This window comes from Adiantum capillus-veneris, chromosome 11, assembly GCF_014529385.1.
Source record: "Adiantum capillus-veneris isolate H3 chromosome 11, ASM1452938v2, whole genome shotgun sequence".
Taxonomy (NCBI): Eukaryota; Viridiplantae; Streptophyta; class Polypodiopsida; order Polypodiales; family Pteridaceae; genus Adiantum; species Adiantum capillus-veneris.
In genome coordinates this window covers 12,287,926-12,307,025 of record NC_140941.1, presented here as the reverse complement: position 1 = coordinate 12,307,025, position 19,100 = coordinate 12,287,926, and the positions used below count along the sequence as shown (strand labels likewise).

General features: G+C 51.1%; 1 protein-coding gene across 2 annotated transcripts in view; it reads right to left on the bottom strand.

Moving 5' to 3' along the window:
- LOC147446894 (callose synthase 10-like) overlaps positions 1–19,100 on the bottom strand; it is a 260,133-nt gene that overhangs the window by 73,558 nt on the left and 167,475 nt on the right. The gene's annotated exons all lie outside the window — the stretch shown is intronic.

Below are 19,100 nucleotides of genomic sequence, written 5' to 3'. Positions count from 1 at the left end.
AAAGAAAAGATCTGTAAACAAGAGACAAGAATATCGAAGGGAGGTGAAAACTGAGAGGAACTAGAAGTTGTGACCAGATGCTTAAAACTACGGCAACTTTGTGTAGCTTGGCTACAGGGATTACCTCTAGGGTCTAGACCAATGACCTACTGGCCTAAGCTCAAACTACCATTTGAGTCTGGACTGGTGGGCCCATGCTAGTCTATTCTACCTCTTGAGTCTACAGTAGTAGGCCGACCCACCAGCTCGTGGACCCTCTATACAACACAATAGAGATGTGTGGTGGTCAGTGGGTCCCCGTGGCTGGGTCATCCATCATAGGCCACTTATCAATGAAGCAAGATCTAAACACTTATGCCTCAATGCACTGTAGCGCGGATAATGTGTCGTGCTCTCTACAATGTGGGTGCCCCTCAGTGCAATGTGCGTGACAATCTCACTCAAACGAATGGAAACTCTCTCAAACAGAATGAAACACAGAAACAATGGATAACAACAGAGACACAACAGTGGACCAGAACATGTGGACTTGACTAGCTCAAAGAACCATGTACAGACTCTGGCGTGGCAGCACACTCAGCTCCAGCCCAGGACTCACAGGTACAATGGGGTGTCAAGGCTCAGATGTGCCGGGATGGTGAAGCAGTGCTCTGTGTAAGACTCTCTCTAGACGACTACGTACAAGCTCCTAGAACTGCCCAAAACAACTACTCATATGTACAACCATAAGAGCCACCAACGGCCCATAAATGTCCAGCCAGCTAAGTCTATCTCTAAACTGAGTGGTGGTGGTGACCTGGCCACGATGTCCACTAGACCACCGTAGGTACCCTACCACGTGTCACTCCCAGCCCAAAGGGTCCGTCCAATGTGAACCAGACCAACTGTAGCTAACTGTCCAACTGCCTGTCCTGTGAAGTGACACTGTAGCCCTGCTACAGGTTGCCCGCCACAAGACCGCTCACCGTCTCGGTGAAAGGAAGACTGAAACTGTGAAAGAAAACTACTAGTATGTACAATGGTGAGCTCCTTAATCTGTCATCCAAGAGATAGAGTGGTGGCCACTGCTGCATCCGAAGTATCAGCCTCTGGAGGTGGAGCCATCAAATCGATTGTGGGGCCTTGCTATATGTGAGCACTCCTGTCAGTAAGTGTGAAATGACCAGCTACCTACTGCTGGGAAGATGGTAGCACCTGTCCTGTAGTGTACTGAGGACGTCGAGTAACACAGCCATGGCGATGTGCTCCAGGAACTCCATCACAACAAGTCATATTTTGCATATGAGGCAACGGTGAAGACTGAAACCCTTGAGGAGGATGATACTGTTGTTGTTGTTGATTGTAGTACTGAGTGGGAACTGGAGTTTGTGAGTAGAGTCCCATAAACTGTTGAGAAGGACCCATTGTTGCATGCTGCACTGGTGTAACTGCTCCAGTCCACCCATATCCCATACCCATCATTGTAGGATGCGTTGCCCGATTTTCATGTAACAGCAATTCTCTAAATCCTTGTAGTTGATTCTGAAGGTCACTAATCACTCGAGACTTTAACTTCAGGGCTTGTTGGAGTGCGAAAATAGTGGCATCCCTATCAGCGATGGCGCTTTCAACAACCTTTAGAGCTCCTTCCATAGCTGCGTAAGTAGCTGCGTGACGCTGGTGTGTGGCTGCTAAACGCTCTGCTCCCAGATCAATGGTGGCAATGGCTTGCCGGGACTCTTGCAATATATCCTTAGATAGCCGAAAAAATGATGTAGAGTCCGACCCTGTGGAAGGTTCTGTAACAGTGTCACAGTGAAGAGAGCTGGAGAGTGGTACAGCTGGTGGGACTGGTGTGACAAGTGGCACTGCTCGCGGTGGACTAGGCGCATGCCTCTTTGTCGAAGTAGAGATGGTAGGAGTGGTTGCCGCAGGACTAGGCATAGGAGAAGAAGCAACTGCCACTGGGACGTGGGAGCTAGTCACTGTGGCAGGGGTAAAAATAGCAGCAGTAGAGAGAGGAACACACACTGTAGAAGCCACAGCTGTGACATGCATAGTGTGATCTGGACCACCTGAACTTACCATCATATCAGTAGCGACCGTATGCGAAGAACGTCGAACTGGCTGCTTCACTCGAAGCTGTTGGCTTTCCGAAACTAGCAGGGATACTAAAGATTCTATTGTGTTCTTCACTACCTTTGCTCTCTTTTTCTTTGGCTTTTCAGATAGATCCATTTTATGTTCAATATCTTTCCCTTTTCCCTTAGAGCTTTTACGCTGTATTGCCGCATCCACATCCAAAGGACTAACAAGTATATTAATGACCCAGGCCAACATCGGAGCTGCGAAGCATTGAAAGCTAGATTGCACAGATTGCAACTGAGCTCTGAATCTTTTTGCCCGCGACTGTAGAGAGGTAAATAAAATTTGATGAAAGCCACACGGGATGGTGTGGATGAGGCAGTATAGGCCTTCGCAGTGCGAGAATATAGTAGGCACGTCACATCTGGCCTTGCCCTTACCCTTGCCCTTGCCCTTGCCCTTGCTGACTTTAGGATCTCTGACCAAAAAGTAATACTTGAAAATAGCCCAGAGCTGTTTATTCCTTGCATAGTCAGCATGATTCGTACTGAGTAGCTCTTTGCATGCCTCGATTGTCGCATCTTTCGAAAGTTGTGAATAGGTGCGCGTAGCCGGTTTTACTGCAGGAAAGGTTGTCATCCCCAAAGCGTTACCTATTCGTGTAGCAGTCAGTGGGTGTCCTCTGACTTTGGGAAAAAACTTGAGGAGTGCATGCACCATATCCATGGGAATATCCGAAGGCAGCTCGGTGTCTGCTAATGCTGACAGACCTAGCTTGTGTAGTTGGTCTTTGGATAAGACTTCTCTAAGAGACGGATGAGGCTGCTGCAGATGGAAGTTCAGTGTGAACTTGGTTTGAATCTTGGCAGAAGGAGGCCGAGGAATTTGATGACTCAATACCTGAATGATGGCTTTCCTCTTCTTTTGGTTTTTTACAGCTTCTTCTTCTTCCTCCTCTTTCTCTTCCTCTTTCTCGTTGTTAGAAGACTCTGAGTCGGAAGCAGAGCTTGAGTCAGACTCCTTGTAGTTTTCATCACTGTGATCAGTGAAGGACACATCGGTGAGGCCATGGCTGGATGTATCCACATCCTCTTCCTCTGCACAACTTTGGGATGTCTCAGTCGGCCTCTCGGGAGAGAGAGCTTTCTTCTTCCTAGCTTGTTTGCTTGTACCAGCCATCGTATAGCTACTTGGTTTGGTAGTGTGCAGGAACTCTGGAACTCCCAATACAAGATGCAGCGCTGTACTGGAACTCCCAATGCTGAACTCTGAAAAGCTGTACTTGAAAAGCCTAATTACACAGTAGGCTGCAGTTAAAAAAAAAAAAAAAAAAAAAGCGATGATTTTGTAATACTCTAGTAGGCTGCACTTTCAAAAAACGCTGAGCAGGAGGATGGATGCAGGCGGAGGGTAGTGGCGAGAACCAAACTATGAGGGGTAGGGCGCGAGGTTTTGGGGTATGAGAAGTAGGTAGGTCCGAGGGTGTTGGGAGAGGGTAGAGGCGAGGGGGTAAGGGAGGGTAGGGGCGAGGGGGTGTGGAGAGGGTAGGTAGGTCCGAGGGGGTGAGGAGAGGGTAGGGGTGAGGGGGTAAGGGAGGGTAGGGGCGAGGGAGTGTGAGAGGGAGGGTAGGGGCGAGGGGGTGTGAGAGGGAGGGTAGGGGCGAGGGAGGGGGAGTGAGAGGGTAGGGGCGAGGGATGTGAGAGGGTAGGTAGGGGCGAGGGAGGGGGTGGGATAGGGTAGGGGCGAGGGGGAGTAAGAGGGTAGGTAGGGGCGAGCAGTAAGGGGAGGGTAGGTAGGGGGAGGGGGTTGGGATGTTAGTGGTGAATGGTGAAGGGGCAGCCACATTCGACAAAAAGCACTTGATTCGACAAAAAGCACTTATGAGAGGAGGTTTATTGAAAATATAACGAAATTGGTGGGCAGCACGGTTTGAGAATCCCAATTTGCTGCAAGAAGTGCCAATTCATCGAAAGAAGAGCTCCATGTGGATGTCTACGAGGCATTGATAGGGGATATAAAACCTGAGACATGGCAAAAAGACGCATTTAAGCATGTTCAGGATGGGAACTCTGTAGGAGGAGAGAATGTGGGGCAGGTTTAGAGATGACAAGGCTCAGTAAGCAAGTAAGCAAGAACAGTGCGGGGGAAATGTTGTCAGAGATAGAGAATAACGATTTAGGCCTTATCTTTTTCGGCTATGGGGTTTATTAACCAGAACGGGCTCCAATTGACAGGAGGAAAACATCAGTATCGAATCAATTTGAGTCTTTTACAAGAGATAGTCCCAGAAGGCAAAGAGAGAGATTTGATGGTGATATAGTGCGTGTAAAAATTTGAGACGGAAAAGAGAGATGTAGACGGAAAAGAGAGATGCAGTTGAGCTGGTTTAATCGTCGAACAATATCCAATAATCAAAAGATCTATTAGATGAGACTTGAACCTCGGAAATTACAGAGGGGAGCAGAGACAAAGACAGAACAACAGTACTGATGCATGCATTGAAACAAGGGGAGTTTTGAAAGATAAGAGCTATCATGAGGAAGATTTGAGAAGAGGGGAAAATGGTAAGCCAGGGAGAAATACCGAACTGATTTCTCCCCAACTGAGAGGAGGGAATAATCATATAGTGTTGGGATATCTATCATCAATAGATGTGTATATAATTAGGGCAAGTGATAGCATTTAATCCTTGATCCGTTTACCAGTGGCAAGGGAACGCCTTCTAGAGTGACTAACTGAACTGCTCCCTGTGGTAAAATCTCTTCCACCACGAAGGGCCCTTGCCAAGCTGGAACCAACTTCTTTGCGTTTTTCAAATATTTTGCCTGATAGAGTAGCACCAGTGTGCCTTGCGTTATTTTCGGCTTTCTGAGGTGGCAATCATGCCACGCTTTGCGATGAAGTTGCTCCGCTTGCAGATCATGTGAAGCCAAACGGCGGCTTTCATCCAATAAGGTGAGACGGGATATAGAAGCAGATTCCATGCCCCAACTTGCATGCAGACTGCCCACCCTAGGGGATCCGGAGTTGAACTCAAATGGAGCTATGGCTTCCAAACCGAAAGCGAGTTGAAAAGGCGTTTGATTCGTTGTTGCTTTGAAAGATGTGCGGTATGCCCAAAGAGTGCCGTGCACAGCCTGAGCCCACGATGCTGGATGGAGATGACATGCTTTCCGCAGTAGGGCGATCAGAACCTTGTTGGTGCTCTCTGCCTACCCATTGGCTCTAGGGTAATAAGAGCACGACTTACGATGAAAAATCTTGTAATTGGCCAGCAAATTTGAGATCATGTCATTGACAAAATGACCGCCCCTATCACTGGTGATCTCTAAGGGACATCCAAATCTGCGTAAAATATTTTCATATAAAAATTTGGCTACTGTATTGCCAGTGCAATCTACTGTCGCCAATACCTCTGCCCACTTTGTTGCATAGTCTGTAGCCACTAGCAGATATTTGCGATTACCTCGTTGAGCCGGGGGATATATTGGACCCACAAAGTCCAAGCCCCATCTCTCAAAAGGTAGCCACGCCATTGAAACCTGCAGAGGATGGTTGGATTGCTTACTTGGCTTCGGCCCACAGCGCTGGCACACATCACAGACCTTAGAATATGCTATTGCATCCTTAAAAACGTAGGGCCACCATAGACCACTCTGTAGAATCTTCTGGGCAGTGATGTGACCAGGGTAATGGCCACCTGTGGGACCATTGTGGGCATCCTCCGGAATATGCTCCACCTCATGAGGCGAGACACAACGCTTCAGAACACCATCTGGTCCCGATTTGTAGAGCTGGCCCCCAATGAGAGTGAAAGGCCTGGACTTCAATAGCAATCTCCTCTTCTGCAGTGGAGATGCCTTCTCTGGGTACAGCCAAGTAGATAGAAAATGTAGGACCTCGCCGTACCATTCCGGTGTTGTATCGATTTTAAAAAGATTGCTATCTGGAAAGTCAGCCGCAATCCCGATAGCTTCTTCACCTGTGTGAATGCGAGAGAGGTGGTCAGCCATTACATGATGCTTACCAGGACGGAGTACCACTTCAAAGTTAAAAGCTTTGGAATAGGAGGAGCCATCGCCATACTCGACCTACGACCTGTGGCTTATTAAGCAGATAGCGCAAGGCATGGTGATCAGTAATAATTGTGAAGTGGACCCCTAGCAAATAGTGACGAAATTTTTGTAGAGCATACACTATAGCCAAACCTTCCCTCTCTGTGGTGCTATAGTTGCGCTCTGCTTTGGTGAGCACGCGACTTGCATAATGTACAGGGCGATCCAAGTTGAACTCTTTGCTAGGCTGAGTCAGCACAGCACCCACAGCCAGCAGATTGGCATCTGTAAGCACATGAAAAGGTAGGGCCCAATCCGGGGCAACTAGAATAGGCGCTTCAGTGAGGCGTTTTTTGAGGTATGCAAATGCTTCGGCCTCAGGTGTTGACCACTGGAAGGGAACAGCAACACTAGTGAGCCGGGTCAATGGTTGAGCCACCTGTGCATACATACGTATAAACCTGCGATGATAGCCGGTGTGGCCCACAAAGCTTTGAACACCTTTGGGATTTATGGGAGGAGGTAACTTCAAGATGGCCACTATCTTCTTTGGGTCAGGTGCTAAACCTTGAGCAGACACCACATGGCCCAACAGTGTGCCCTCTGTGACCAAAAAATGACACTTGTTCGGATTGAGCTTCAAACGTGTCTCTCTGCACCTGAGGAAGACTGCAGAGAGCTGAGCAAGATGCTCCTTTAGATTTTCTACTGGGGTCGAACATTGAGCACCTGAGAAGGTGGAAAAGTCGTCCATGAAAATGCGAAGGTGATCACTAAGCAGAGGACAAAAGATGAGATATACTATGCGATTGAAAGAAGGCGGTGCATTTTTAAGCCAAAAAGACATTCTAGTGTAGATGAAAATACCCCAGGGAGTCACAAAAGCTGTTTTGATTTGGTCGTCAGGATGTATTCCTAACTGATTGTAGCCGCTGAACCCGTCCATAAAACTATACAGTACATGGCCAGCGACATCTTCGAGGACTCTCTCAGTGAAAGGTGTCGAAAATCCATCCGGGATTGTGACCTTATTCACAGCCCGGTAGTCGACGCAAACTCGAATTTTGTTGGACTGCTTCTTTGGGGTAATAACCATAGGGACAACCATTCTGAGTGCTCTACTGGTACAATAATACCTGCTTCTTGCATTTTGTCTAACTTGATTTTGAGTGCTTCTGCATACTTGGGATTCAGTTTGTAAGCCCGTCCTCTGACCGGCTTAGCCCCCTCAACCAGAGGAATTGTGTGGACTCCTAGCTCTGCTGGGATTCCTTCCAAATCGTGGTAAGACCAGGTAAACACATCCTTGAAAGAGCGCACGAAAGAGATTACCAGGTCGAGAAGAGCGGGGTGATCCCATAACCAAGTGGCTAATAAGATGGGCTGATGGTTGTCAGGGCCGCCTAGGTTGACCTCTCTGACTGGGTCAGGCGGCGGCGCAGTGGGCGAGGCTGCGTCAGGGGGAGAAGACCGTGCCGCCTCTGTTAGCTTTTGGACATTATGAGCTGGCGTCTGATCAATGTTGAAATCAGCATACTCTTCTTGCAACCATCCTGATGGAAGCTCTGCAAATGGTAAATCCTCAGATGCCTCAAAGTGCTCTGGCATGGGTGGAGAGTCAAATGGAGTAGAGGCTAAGGAAGGATCTGGGGTGTTGGCCAACTCTTGCAAGGGAGACTTTTTTCCCCTTCTATGGTGGGTTATAGGCTCACCCAGGCCGACGGTTTCCATCAAGGGACCCTCTGAAGGATGGGCACCAGAGATCTGTCCATTTGGTTCTGGCTCACTTGGCTGACTGGGATTACTGGCTTCAGGTGTAGCTTCAGATGTAGGATCAGGGGGAGAGGGTGAATCTGTTGGCAAAGGTTGAAGAGAGACTACATAGCATGGCATCGAAGAGGTGGCTTCTAACCACTGCAGTAAGTCTTCATCGGACCCATTAGGAGGGACCGGTTGCTCCAAGTCAGGGTTGGATTCTACTGACAAAGAGCTGTGCTGAACGACCGGATCCATACCTCCTTCGAGACGAATTTGTTGCATTGGAGAGCCAGGAGTATGTATCCACATGGCGTCGGTTCCCCAGTCATGAAGTGCTTTCGTATGTCGCAACCATGGCCTACCAATCAGCAAGGGATAACCTCCCTCTACCTGGGTAAGATTAACTACCACAAAATCCAAGTTAAAAGTGAAATCTTGTACCTTCAGAGGCACCTTGTCGACTATGCCCACTGGGTAGACTGTTCTCTGATTTGCCAATGTAACAGTGAAAGGAGCAGGTCGGGTAGGCTTTAGACCTACCCGACATAGTGAATTCGGGCATCAAATTGATTCCAGATCCTCCATCAACGATGACGCCGGATAGCTGGTGCCCAAGAATAGATACAGTGAGGCGAGGACTTTTATAATCGATGAGGGGAGCAGATGGATAGGAAATCAAATAAGACTCTGAGGGCTGTACAAGGAGGTGCCCGCCACTAGGCCCAGCCCCCGGGTACAAAGACTGAATGACAGGGTGTCACTGCTAAGTGTTGCATCAAGCCTTAGCATGTCGTATAGTGACACCTGCTGAAAAGTATTTTTCAAGATGGCTTCTGCTGTGGGCTTGGCGCCTTCGAACTGGGCTCCCTTTGGGACCTTAAGCTGTTCCAAGTCAGCCACTGCTTCCAAGAAGGCTCCATCAATGTCAGATAACAGGGAAGTTGGTTTGCTCTGAGCAATTTTGAAGGACTCATCCTTTGGGTCAAATAGACCAGCTTGAGGAAGTGGGAACTGGCGAGGTGGACCTGTGGGCAGACTAAGACCAAGAGCTGCTCTTTGTGCCCGAGTAAGGACACCAGCAGGCTCCTCCACTTGCAGTGGCTTAACCACATGAGTAGCAGGTGATGGTTGAGGCACTGTGTTCACAGTAATCAAGTTTATCTTCGGGAAGGTGAATTCTTGCTGGTTCTGAGTCGTGCTTGAAGACGTGGATGTCCTTTGCGTGGGACAATCCTTACTATAGTGATCCTTCGAATCAGGGCAATGACAACAAGGAGGGGACCCCTCATGTAAAGGACACTTGCTCTGATAATGCCCATATTCTCCGCATCTGTAGCAGAGTATGGGCCGATTGGAAGGATGAAACGGGGGATGAGGTGGTTGCTGCATAGAGTTGGAGGCTGAAGTGTAGAAGCTCAGAGGGGTTAAGGTGCCATTAGCATTATAAAAACTTTGCGTCGGGAAAGTACTTGGCCGTAGTGGGAAACCATGTCGGAAGCTGGTGCTAAACCCTGTTGGAGAGTAGGACCAAGACTTTGTTGTATTTTGTGCAATCCCTTTATATAGTAGCAATCCTTATCTTCATGACCCGATTTTTCGCAGAAGTGGCAATAAGAGCGAAGGGGACAGTCCTGTGGAGGGTGTCCTGGAGAGCGGCATGAACTACACCATACCATAGCCTTAGTCTCCTGCTGAGACCTGAGCTCTTCTAACTCTCTCTTAAGTTGATTATAAGCCTCTTGATGTGGAGGCTTCTCCTGTCTGAGAGAGAAGGATCTCTCTTCGTGAAGGGCGCGCTATAACTTTAGGCCTTCCAGTTCCCTTAAAGAAGTCAGGGGGTCTGATGGACTGTCCATGAGTACAGGGGCAGTATCTAACTGATGGAGTCAGTGAATTGCCTTCTTGCTCCCTCTATTCTAGTAGCAGTAGCAACAAAATCCTCCAGACTGGCTTCAGGACGGAGACTTTCTCTGAGCTTTTGTTGAGAAGTCTTAGGCAGAGCCTTCTCTACCCACTTCTTCACCATGAATTCCCCTGGTTGCTGAGGCAGCTTGGCGACTAGGGACTTTGTTCTGGTCATGAGCTCTGCAAATGTCTCCTTGGGCTGGAGCAACAGGTTGGCCAACTCATCTAGAATCTTCTCTTGATAATCCCCTGGTCGGAAAGCTTCACAGAACTGCTGTCTTAACATGGTCCAAGTAGTAAAGTGGTTTTCAGCAAACTGACTGTACCATTTATCTGCAAGACCATCCAAGGTGGAAGGGAAGAGCACCAGGTATGCATCTTCTCTGTTGAGGCCACGACCTCTGCAAAGAGAGACAAACCTCCGAGCATGGTCGTCTGCATCTTCTGCGGAGAGACCTTTAAAGGTAGGGAACTTGATGTTCACCTTTGCCAGAACACTTGTGAGTTCCTCCATGGCTTCTTGCTTTTGAGTCTATTGCTCACTAGCTTGCTGTAACAAAATGGGGGAGAGCCTTACCGGAGAAGGTGACCTGGAGGATGTAGAGCCGGTCAAAGGAATGGAGGTAGCAGTATGAGTAGGTATGGGTGATGGGGTTAATATGCTTCTACTAGGCACCAAGGGTTGACGCCATCTGTGGTAGTACTTCAGAGGACTCAGTAGTGCACTTTGACGCTCCAAAGACCTTGTATGTGTCATGCAGTAACCGCCAACCCCACCAAGCTTTGGGCAAGAAGACCTTCACTTGGGCAAGACAACCTTCACTTGGCTGAACATTGGTCTAGACTCTACTAGACCAGGGCGAGTGACTAGACCACCTGGCCTAGACCAGCACGAGGAAGGACTAGACCAGGGACGAGAAGAACCAGACCAGGACTAGCACTAGGTGGACCAGGGCGAGAGAGGACCAGACCAACAAGGCAAAAGACTAGACCAGCTAGGTTAAGCTGTCAAGAGACTAGACCAGCTAGGTTGCACAGGCGAAGCGAAGAAACCAGCTACTCAACAGAGTGAGACTTCAGTTGAGGTCCCACCGTGATCGCCAAAATGAGAGCACCTGTAGCGCGGATAATGTGTCGTGCTCTCTACAATGTGGGTGCCCCTCAGTGCAATGTGCGTGACAATCTCACTCAAACGAATGGAAACTCTCTCAAACAGAATGAAACACAGAAACAATGGATAACAACAGAGACACAACAGTGGACCAGAACATGTGGACTCGACTAGCTCAAAGAACCATGTACAGACTCTGGCGTGGCAGCACACTCAGCTCCAGCCCAGGACCCACAGGTACAATGGGGTGTCGAGGCTCAGATGTGCCGGGATGGTGAAGCAGTGCTCTGTGTAAGACTCTCTCTAGACGACTACGTACAAGCTCCTAGAACTGCCCAAAACAACTACTCATATGTACAACCATAGGAGCCACCAACGGCCAATAAATGTCCAGCCAGCTAAGCCTATCTCTAAACTGAGTGGTGGTGGTGGCCTGGCCACGATGTCCACTAGACCACCGTAGGTACCCTGCCACGTGTCACTTCCAGCCCAAACGGTCCGTCCAGTGTGAACCAGACCAACTGTAGCTAACTGTCCAATTGCCTGTCCTGTTAAGTGACACTGTAGCCCTGCTACATGCACTTGACCATCAATCTAGTTTATATGGAAAGGTTTTGGAAGAGGCATGCCCCAACCCCAATTCGGCACCTATGATGCCATGATGCAGCGGCCCATGCGAGATTTGTGTGATGATACTTATAGTGGCAGCCGACTGAAGAGATCAGGCTTTGGGAGATAGCGGGCCACCTGGCTCTATTGGTTCACTTATTTATTTAATCACTTGTTAGCTTTGTCTTTTGTATTTTCTATAGTGGATATTTGGATTATATGACAATAATGTAAATTTTCTCGTTTCATATGTCTTTGAGGCCTTTTGCAGATGTCTTTGCATATTACTGTCATTGTTGGTTTTTCTTTACCGGGAGGTTTTTGACAAATACTATGTAATGCTACTAAAAAACAAGTGTGTCTATGTGCGTGTTAACCCCAAAAAAGAGTGTGTGTGTGTGTGTGTGTGCGCAAAAAATCCTTTCACCAGAGGCTCCTAATCGTCTTGCAGCAGCATTTATGAAAGATGAGTTACACTTAGCCTTGCTTGCTCTTGGTAGATGGCGTTCACCTGGCTGGGATGGTCTCTCAGTTGAATTCTTCATCTCTGTCTGGGATTCTCTCAAGGAGCCTCTTCTTCTCATGATGAATGCCACATGGGACACACAGCATCTGCCAGGATCGTGGAAAGAGGGTCTTCTTGTATTGCCACCTAAAAGCAAACTCTACGAGTAATTTTCCCACTGGCGGCCTATTACCCATATGCCTGCCATTTATAAGATTTTGGCCAAGATGAGAGTACTTCGCATCAATCTACGCGCACACGGATTTTATTGGACTACTTCTTAGGTGCTATCACCATGGGTGATAACCACTCAGAGTGCTCCATAGGTACAATGATCCCTGCTTCTTGCATTTTTTATAGCTCTGACTTGAGAGCTTATGCATACTTCGGGTTGAGCTTGTAAGCTCGGCCTCTGACAGGCTTAGCCCCTTCAACCAGAGGGATAGTATGGACACCCATTTCTGGTGGGATTCCTTCTAAATCCTTGTAGGACCAAGCAAAAAAATCTTTAAAAGAGTGCATAAAAGAGACTACCTGATCGAGTAGCGTGGGATGCTCCCATAACCAAGCTGCCAAGAGGATGTACTAAGGGTTGTTAGGGTCGCCCTGGTTGACTTCATTGACCGAGTCAGGAGGTATAGCTGGAGAGGGCGCCTCAGAAGATGAAGAGTGAGCTGCCTCTTGGAGCTTCGATACATCATCGACTGGTGTTTGATCAATCGGAAACTCCACATACTCTTTTTTTTTTTTCCGAGAAAAAGATCCTTCTATTAGTTAATGAAAGCTGCCCATAGGGCTACATCCACCTCTGCAAGAGAGGGCTACAACAAACATGATGAGGAGACTCTCCCAATGAAAAAACAGCATATATACAATGGGGCTAAATCAAGAGATGGGAGGAGGGAAAAGCCACACAGGTGGACAGTAGTGCCATCTGAGCACCCCCTGGACCATGGAGTAAAACGGCCCAGGGCGCCAGAGACGAAGGAAAGCCTCGCGGCGCTCTCGCATGCGGTCGGAGCTACCCTGTAGTCCCTCAAGCTTTCCTCTGAGAGTATGGATCAGCTCTAGCCAAAAGTCACGAACAGTCTCTGCTGGTGGTACAAGGCGAGCCTCAAAGATGCGGAAAGAACGGGCCCGCCAGATGAACCAGAGAGCTAGGCCGCTGATGAGCTCCCAACACTCCGCTCTCTCACTGCTCCACTCCTGTGGAGTAAGGTCTGTAGCAGGCTGGAGTGTAGGTCGACCCCCCTGAATCACTATCATCCTGCTGGTGGAAGATAGCTCAAACTGAAGTGCCGGGCCCGTGAGGGTGGACCAAGCCGCCGCCCCCCAAGTGTACTGTCGAGCCGTGGAGAGGGCAAGCATCAGCCGAAGAACTCGTAGCCACACCTGCTGGGCCGAGGGACAGTCCCAAAGACAGTGTCGCTGACTCTCCACCAACTGGTCACAGGCTGTGCATGCGGCCGAGAGACCACTATGTACAAGCCAGCTCCCTACTGCTGTGGCTCTGTGTGCAACCAACCACTGGAACAAGGTGACGCGCCTCGGCTGTCTGGAGTCCCACAGCCTCTGCCAAAAAGCTGCCAAGAACTCAACTGTGAGACCCTCCTCCTGCCAATGACGTGCTGCAGCGGGGCGGGCCTCTCTCTGTGCTGCAAGTATATGACGTCCAAGCCGAACAGTGTACTGAAAGAAAGGGACTCCTGGGCGGTCGGCAGAAGAGAATGGGTCCCTCCATAGCCACTCACCAGGATCCCACTGTACTCGTGCCAGTGGACAGCACTCCCAAGCCCATAGCCTCCAGTGTCCTGTCTCAAGAGCTGCTGGGTCAGGGTCTATGACGCAAGTCCTCCCACAGATGCCCACAACTCTGATCCTCTGGAAACAACACTCTGCTACCTGCGGGGCCTCTACTGCAACTCTCTGTAATCGTCCCCCACCCTGAAGCTCGAAGAACAGGGCTGGGACAGTCTCTGAGCAAGCCCTGACTGAAATGAGAACCTCCAGTCGTGTGAAGGCTCCCATCCACCGGGGTGCTACTGGCTCGAGAGGCGTGAGCCAATCAGCTGGAACTGACTCTGAGATGTCCTGACACATGCTCTGAACCCCTCTCATGCCCTGTAGCTGGACAACCTGCACCTCCTCTGACAAACCTGTGAACTCTAGCCAGTCACCTAGAGAGCGCGCTGGACCTGCTGCCATGGGACCCCAAGAAACATGAGGCCTACTCCCAACCAAGTGGCCTCTCTGAGTGCTAACCATGGGGTTCCAGACGAGGGGCTGCCGTAGGCGCTCCTCCGTGCACGTCGGCTGCCGCTGCTCTAGGCCACGCCGCAATAGCTCTTAAGACCGAAGCAAACTCACAGCGAATCGGTCCTCCAGTCTCCTGCTCAAACCAACTCGGCGCAACTCTGTAAAGATCCATCTGGTCGAAGGTTGCCAAGGGCCTCCTGCCTGAGGCACCCTGGCACAAAGCCTCTGCAACAAGAACTCCTTCCAGGGCTCCTCGCCTGGAAGAAGTCCTCTGGCGACGAACTTCCCAAGAAGGGCTCTGCTCTGCTGTGCTGGATCAATGATCCCAAGCCCTCCCTGAGAACAATGAAGTGTGATGACCGACCTAGCCACCTTGGCTCGGGCAATCTGAGTGTCGCGACCAGACCAAAGGAAGTTCCTGATCAGCCTCTCTACTTGGTTGATGCAAGAACTCGAGAAGATCCAGCAAGAAGTGATGTACCACATAGTCGCCAACAACACCTGGTTGGCAACTACTACTCTACCAGCCAGCGAAAGTCGTGCTGAGCTCCAATGTAACAGCTTTCTCCTGATGGACAGGAGAAGAGGAGCAATCTGCTGCTCGTGGGACAAATCCAAACCAACCTGACAACCCAAGTACCGAACTGCAGTCCCTGGAGGAATCCACCTGAAACCCTCTCCTGGCAACCAATCTGGCATAGGAGCACTACCAACTGAGAAAGCCACTGTCTTTCTCCAGTTGATCAGTGCGCCCGATGCACAACAGAAGGTCTCCAAAGCCTGCCCACATCTGTGTAAATTGGCCTCCTGGCCCTCTAAGTACAAGGCTGAGTCGTCGGCAAACTCAGCGTCCAGAAGCTCGTCTCCCCGTATAGGGAGTGCTAAGCCCCTCAAACCAACTTGCTGTGACACCAAAAATCTGCTCATTGCCTCCGCATAGAACAGAAAGAGAAAGGGGGCAAGAGGACAACCCTGTCTGACCGATCGTGTGAGCATGAAGCGCTCACCTCTACCTCCTGCCAAAAGCACCTGACTGTGGGCCTGTCTGTACAAAGCTGACACCCCTCTGATCCAAGCCTCTGAGAAGCCCATCCTGCGTAGCGTGCCCTCTAGAAAGTCCCAGTCAACTCTGTCGTATGCCTTTTCAAAATCGAGAAGAAGAATCACAAGGTCCTCCCCACGGAGCCGTGCAAGGGCAGAAGCCTCCCAAAAAGTGAAGATGTTGTCAAGGATACTGCGTTCCTTGACAAAACCTGTCTGAGTCCCCTGTATAAGGCTCTCCAAAAGTGGCTGGATCCTCAAACTCAAAGCCTTGGCAAGAATTTTGTAGGCTGAGTTGAGGATGGTGATGGGGCGCCACCGTCGAATCTCATCCAAGGAGCCACCCTCCTTGGGAATAAGGTAAATCAGGCCCTCACTCATGCTATCCGACATCACTCCTGTGTGCAGAATGTACTGAAAGGCACTACAAAGATCTGGGCCAAGCAGGTCCCAGTACTCCAAGAAGAAGCTGAAAGTCAGCCCATCCACACCTGGACAGCTACCACGAGGGAGGGCCCTAAGAGCCGTGTGCAGCTCCTCAAGCTGAAGAGGTAACTCAAGCCTCTGTCACATCTCCTCAGTCACAAGACAAGGCATCTGTGCCCAAACCAGCTCCCTGCATGCATCCTGTCTCTCTGACTCGGGCTCAGCCGACAGAAGTTCACGGTAAAAGTCAGTAGCAACTGCACGCATATCCTCTGGCTCGCAAACAACTGACCCATCGGGTCTCCTCAACTGATTGACCTTGGCATGCGAGTGCCGAGGTCCCACTGTCTCAAAAAAAACACCTGTCACTCTGTCACCCACCTGAGTCCACTGAGATGCCTGTCGGTGGAAGGCAAACTCATGGCGCCTCTCCTCTGTGCAAGCAAGCTCCTGTCGAGCCTGCTGTAGCTGCTCCTCCAACCATGGACTGTCTGGATGCTGCTCCTGCATCCTCTGTAGTGAAGCAATGCCTCGTCTGAGACGCTGCTCCTCCTCTCTCGCTGCAGCCCGACGAGCCAAAGACTCCTGGAGAAAGAAGTGGCTGAGCTGAGCTAGGCCTGAGGCCACTCTGTCTGCAGGTGGAGCCTGGCTGTCCATGCCCTTTGTCCATAGAGCCTCGATCCTCTCTCTGAGTGCCGAGTCCAACAAGACCCGCTCTGGGATGCGAAGCATCGTGCTCCCACTCCTCTGCCTGTCTGCCACTGTGAGGATCACTGGTGCATGGTCCGAGAAGGATGTCCCTGCCAGGATGCCCACTGATCCCCCCAAGTCACTGAAGTGGTCACTAGTGTAGAAGCGATCTATGCGCGATAGATTCACTCCTCCCACTCTGCGGTCCGATCTAGAGAAGGCAAGACTCTCTGGAGGCCTCACAAAGCCAGAATGCTGCCATGTATCCGAGACCCTCAACGTCATACAAAACCTCTCCCAAGCTGCTAACTCGACTCCATGCAAAGTAGCATGGCTGCCTCCGATTCTGTCAGAAGGGTCCTCCAACATGTTGAAGTCCCCTCCTACACACCACTAGTCAACCTGTGGCAAAGACTCAACAATCTGTGACCAAAACTCTGCACGAGCACTCGCCACATTGGGCGCATAGATGTTCAGGAAACCCACAAGGCTACCCTGAACCTGCATAGTAATCCACTGAGCCCTGCCGGGTACAATAATCCCTCTGCCCACAATGGCCTGCTGTAATGAGTCCGCAATAGTCATACATACCCCACCCTGGATGCCTCCAGGTCCAAAAGCAGCTGACCAAAAGGTATCATAACGTCCACGCAAAATTTGACCACATCGCCGAATGCGGCTCTCAGACAAATGGTGCTCCTGAAGCATAAGGAGATCAATCTCTCCTCCCACAAGGCATCGCTGAAGCTCCTGACGCAATCGGCCCCGCTGTCGCTGAAACTGGGGTCCACCGAGTCCCTGCACGTTCCACGAGACGATCCTCATGGGGAGCGAGAGAGAACAGATGCTGCTGCAGCAGCAAGACGAGCTATCTTCGAAGCAGGCTTGGATGGGGAGTAATCCGCATCCGAGCGTCCTCTAGATAGGCGAGACTGCAGTGAGTGCCTGGTCCAAGCCCAAGTAGAGCGAGCCGTGCGTAAAGCAACCTCCTCTGTCCAGGAGTCCTCATGAATGAATACATAACAAGGCAAACACTGCGTATCAGCAAAAAAGTACACCACAATGTGTCTACATCCTGCTCAATCTGGGGGTGTCACCGCAAACTTGGCCAGTGGCCACAAAGTCTGCAGCAAATCTGTAACGCCAAGTTCTCCCATGTGGTGAGAGAACTCGAGAACCTGTGTACGCAACCATCCCACCACTGAGTCGAGGGACCACTCTGTCACAGTCCTGCCACAGAGGGGGAAGGAGAAACCAACTGCTGAGTCCAAGGCCTCTGTCCCCCTAGCGGCGAGGAACAAAGCGTGGACTCTGAAGCAGGCTGCCTCGTGGTCTGCTGCGGAATCGCCAAGAAAACGAGTAAACCCGTAATCGAAGAAATCCTAGCGGCGTCGGAGGTCAAAGCTCGTCAAACAACGAGGGATAGCTGCAAGAGAAGATGTCTGAATCTGCAGTGGGGGCCGCATGAAGGGCTGACCCTCTCTCGCTAGGCGACTCGTGGCGAAGGCGCTGCCAAGAGATCTCCTGGCCGCCGGCAAGGGTCCAGTCTCCTGAGCCGACTGTGGTACTGAAGCAGGAGGAGGGGGAGAAGGGGCTGGGGGGGGCGGGGGAGAGGAGAGGCGAGGTGGGGCGGCAGAGACATGGGGGGGGCGAGGTGGGGAGTGAGCGGTAGCAGAGGGCGGGGGAGGGCATGAGGAGGAGGAGGGGAGATCGGAAGGCGGAGCGGCTGGCGAGGGTGAAGCGGAGGTGGAGGCTGGCGTAGGGGGCTCCTCCTGCTCAAGAGGACCAAAACGGTTCCCCGTGGGAACCCACTGCTGCTGAGTAGGCACCTGAGGGCCACTCTGAGTGCCAGGCTGTCGCTGTGGGCCCTGGCGTCGACGGCCATGGGCCTGCTGCCACCCCTCCTCCGCTGGAGCCCCAGGCTCAGAGGGTGGCGCTGAATCTGTGCTCTGTGTCGCTGGCTGTGGCTGCGGCCCAGCCTTGGCAGGCTGGGGCTGAGGCTGGGGTGCGGGTCGTGGTCTCCTCCGTGGACAGGCCTTCGCTAGGTGGCCCATTTGTCTGCAAATGAAACACTCGTTCAGGAGACCCGAGTACTCCACACTCTGTCTAAACCAACCCCCACTCACCCGAGGCAGAAGGATGACCTTCGGGAGCGTGTGGGTATCTCTGACCAAAACTCGAACTGAAGGGATGCCAGCCGCCTTGGCAGCTACTGATGTTGCCGTACGAGGTGTCTCCAGGACAGTTCCGATGGCGGAGCCAATCCTGGAGAGAAGTGGAAGGTACTCCCTCCGTAAACCCGGAAAGCAGACTGAGATGGGGATGTCCGCCTCCTCTACTAGCACATCCGAAGACGGGTCAAAACCATGTCGCCACTGTCGAAAGTGGGCGCGTGCTGCTCGGATGGCCAATGGACTCATAGCTATGACCTTGGAGGCCATCTCGGAAGTCTCGAACTCAATCTGGTAGTACCCCCGTCCGAGAATCTGGACATCCAAGATCTTGCCCACCTCTGCGAGGAGGCGGGCCTGGAGAAGGTCTCGCAGCTCTCCTCTGCTGGGACGAGTGCCGAGAACCTTGCAGATGACAGAAGTCGCCTGCAAGCGTTCTACCTCTGTGGCAAGGCTCGCTTGCTCTGTCGGCGTAAGAGCAAGTCGAATGGTGGGCTCAGCGGGGTCGG